Genomic DNA, 4368 nt, shown 5'->3' with positions numbered 1-4368 from the left:
CTTGCGGGTCCCACGTCCAAAATAAGCTTTTAATTTCTCAAAAACTAACCGATACTAGAAAAATCATTTGAAAATGATTTTTGCTCATAAAGTTTATCTGGGGAATTTTTCTAATCAAGAAAATGTAGAAAAGGCGGGCGTTTAAAAAAATAAACCCTAGAAAATTAGAAAATTTTCGGGTTCTCAAACTCATTTTTTTTCGGGTCGTCACAATCTCCCTTCCTTAAAAGAATGTCGTCCTCGACATTCCATCTTGTACCAATCAAGTCGAGACATCCCGCAAGAATCACTAAAAACTAAACCCACAGTCCGGTATCCTAAACTTCAAGCCTAGGATACATTACAGAGATCTGAAGCCTAAGCTCTGATACCAACTGTCACGGCCCCACCTCCCCCTAAGGCGAACCAGAGGGTTCGGCGGCCCGCCTGCCCAGCTCTCGCCGGGACTCAGTCGTTCACTACAATCCTCACATAAATTACAAGAATAAACCTCAAATATTACATCACATGGTCCACAAATATACATCCAAGTCTCCAATAATTACATGTCACAATTGCAGCGGAAACAATTCCCAACTACTACAATTCCAAATCCAAATTGTAAAAAACATAGGCCATCCAATCACGTGCACAAGTACTACAAGCCCTTCCTTCGCCTTGAGCCCTGTGGAGGGGAATAAAATATTTTTGGGGTGAGCTAGAAGCTCAGCGAGTAACCAGAAAATCAGTAATCAAATCGGTTTAACAATATTTCTTTTCAACGATGTCATAAATCAAATGATAAGTTCAGAAACAATTACAACATTTACAAAACATTAAATATGGAGTATCAATAATTCAAGAAACATGTACAATGGAAAGCGATAGTAACATTCATGAAAAGATACGTTCGTTCTCCTGTCATTTCCTTTTTTTTTTCATTTGAAATTGCATCATTTTCCACCAACCTCCACCAACCTACAAAGGTAATACTCGAGTATACCAAACGTTCACCCAGGTCCCTAATCGCCCGACCGAGTCCGCTTCTGGCTCGAGACGACCGGTAACAAGGGGCAATGGCCAGTTCAGCCCAAAAAGGCTTACATTCATGCGCAAGTAGCATTTAATCATTAATCATGAAAATTTCACATTGATTTAGGTCGAGTGCGATAAAATACACACTCGCCTAGAAAGCTCGTTTTGGAAATCATTCAAAGCACGTATCACGTTATCAATCAATAATACAAGTCATGAAGTCAAGGAAATATATCAAACAAGGAACACTTTCATATAAGCACGCATGATATGCAAGAAAACAGTTCAAAAGTAGCTTTGGAAACAGTTCAAAAGTAAATAATGTAAGAAACATTTCACAAGTACTTTGGAAATAGTTTAGGGTCACTCACCTCCATGGCTCAGAAATCATCCATCATATAATATTGCCTTGCTCAAATCCAAGCCTTAGATCACAAACCCAATGCAAACAAATCCCTTCAAAGTTCGGACAGCACTTCCCCTGAATTTACTAACTTTTCCGGCCATCACGGCTTCATTATTTCCTCATTCCAACCCAAAGGTACACACACAACAACAAGTTCATCCAATAGCCATTCAACAAGCTCCAAGCAGTACTAGTACAAGTCAAGCTAGGGAAAAGTCCGGAAATGAAAGTTAAGCTCAAAACCAAAAAAATAGTTTTGACGTCCTTTTGCGGTAATGGCACCAAAGGCACTACGAGTATCGGATGGAGGTCCAAGACCCACCATTTTGAAGCTAAGAACCAGGGCTACAACAATGTAGAAGGTCACTCAGTCCAAATCCCAGCACAACTAAGTCAAATATGCCAAATAACAAACCAGAACCGTACTTGCAGGTTTACAAATTACACTATGCTGTAATCAGTACAACTCAGTCTAAATAGGTCCAAATGCAGAAATTCCAAAGGCATATGGTAGCTAGGACATCAAGATACATTTCATCAGAAGACCTCAACACCCAAATCCAAAACAATTCCAGTCAAAACAACCCATTTCAGACACAGTTCTAACATCCTGATGAACCCAGAACAGCAATAGTAATTTCGGCTTATCTCATTCTACACTACTCCAATTGACCTGAAATTTTACAGGAACCCTTAAAACATCAATACCTACAACTTTTATGTTTTGAGCCAAGGCCAATTCGGCCTCTAACCATATGATACAAAACCGGACAGAAAGGGGGTTATGAAACCCTAACTTTCTCAAATTCCTTCCAAACCCAAAATTGGTTACAATTACCAATCATGTACACCTACTATAGTCATTAACCATCAATTCCCATCATCAAATATATCCACAACATCACATTCATATTAAACCAGAAAATTCCTCAATAAATTGAAAACTTCACCAATTCCTCTCAAACCAAGAAATAAACCACAAATTCATCACTTTAGCTACCATTAACCACAACTTAAGCTTCATTAAGTGTAGGAGGAAGTTCAATCACCACTCACCTAGTAAACAAGAGAGGGAGAGTTGTTGGACACCTTAGCTTCCTTAAACACTTCACCAAATCACTTTCTAGTACCAAATGGAGAGATTTTATGGAGTAGAAACAAGATCAAATGGTTGGATGATTACACTCAAGCAAGATGGAAGCAAGAATCTTGGAGAGTTTTTCTTTCTTCTTAGCTAGAGAGGGTCGGCCAAGCTTGCAGAAATTTGGGTGCTTTTTGGGTCAAAATTGAGTATTAGTAAAGGTAAGAAATAATGGTCAAAGTCAAGGTTGAATAGGAAGATGACACTTGTCACCCTTTTGGTTCAAAACTTATCTTTTTGTCTCTCCAATACAAATATCTTAACGCTTTGTAAAATAATATCACTTAATACAAAATTCCAACAAGTTGTCAAAAATATAATGCATTTACCGCACTTGCGGGTCCCACGTCCAAAATAAGCTTTTAATTTCTCAAAAACTAACCGATACTAGAAAAATCATTTGAAAATGATTTTTGCTCATAAACTTTATCTGGGGAATTTTTCTAATCAAGAAAATGTAGAAAAGGCGGGCGTTTAAAAAAATAAACCCTAGAAAATTAGAAAATTTTCGGGTTCTCAAACTCATTTTTTTTCGGGGCGTCACAACTCCAAACACTTGCACTGTGGTATTACTCGAGTATACCGGAATTGAGAGTCTCTCATACTACAAGATTCCTTATAACTTTTCCCCAAGGATCATTAATTGGCACGACCGAGCCCTCGCCGGCTCGATTCAATCAACTACCAATGGGGTTGAGCTCAATGATAACAATTGTAGTCGTTGGATACTCGTCCAATCGACACCAAGTCAAGTACTTTCATTTCATGTAACATTCCAATAACATGATAAACAATAAGTGAGAGTGATAAAGTACGCTCTCATTTCATGTAACATTCCAATAACATGATAAACAATAAGTGAGAGTGATAAAGTACGCTCTCACTTCAATCAATGAACATTCAACTCATCAAGTTCAAGTATCAAAGCTATATAGTTACACACAAGTGAGTAGTACACTCACCAAGCTTGCAAATGGTGTTTCATGCACTTCCGTCAAAAGAACGTCGTGAACCACCGTCACGCCCTAAAACATGCAAACAAGTACAATGAGACTCGATAACGAGTCATAAACCAATGCCAAACACGACCCCAATAGGGTTCCATAAGCATATACAAGCATTAGGGGAAACCAGAAAATCCGGAAATGAAACTAGCTTTAACCCTGAAAAAATCAGTTTTTGACCTCATTTTACGGTAATGGCACCAAAGGCACTACGATTATCGGATGAAAGTCCAAGACCCACCATTTCGAAGCTAAGAGATAGAGCTACAATATTACAGAAGGTCACTCAACCCAGTTTCGAGTGTAACCAGGTCAAAAATGCAAGATACTACACCAGAATCCCAAAAACAGATTCACAGAACGCATTCTAGCGGAAACATCATAAATCAGGCTATTCAAGTCCAAATCCAGAAATTCCAAAGCCATCTGAAAGATAAGAAACAGGGATACATTTCATCAGAAGACCTAAACAACCAATTCGGAAGTATTCCTAGCCAAAATAATCAATTACAGAAGCAATTCTTCAATTCGGGTAAAACCAGAACAGCAAGGGTAATTTCGACTTTTCTCAAGCTACGCTACTCCGATTGACCTAAAATTTTGTAGGCGCCTCTAAAATCGCATTTCCTACAAATTTCATGTTTTAAGCCAAGGCCAATTCGACCTCTAACTATGAGCTACAAAATCAGGCAGAATGAAGAACAATGAAACCCTAAGTTTTCAATTTCTTTCCAAAACAGCAATTGCTTGCAATTAACCACTTTTTCCACCTCATAGAGTCCTTAAACATCATTTCCAATCAT

Source organism: Coffea eugenioides, chromosome 1 (assembly GCF_003713205.1).
Source record: "Coffea eugenioides isolate CCC68of chromosome 1, Ceug_1.0, whole genome shotgun sequence".
NCBI classification, from domain to species: domain Eukaryota; kingdom Viridiplantae; phylum Streptophyta; class Magnoliopsida; order Gentianales; family Rubiaceae; genus Coffea; species Coffea eugenioides.
Note: the sequence above shows the minus strand (reverse complement) of the source record.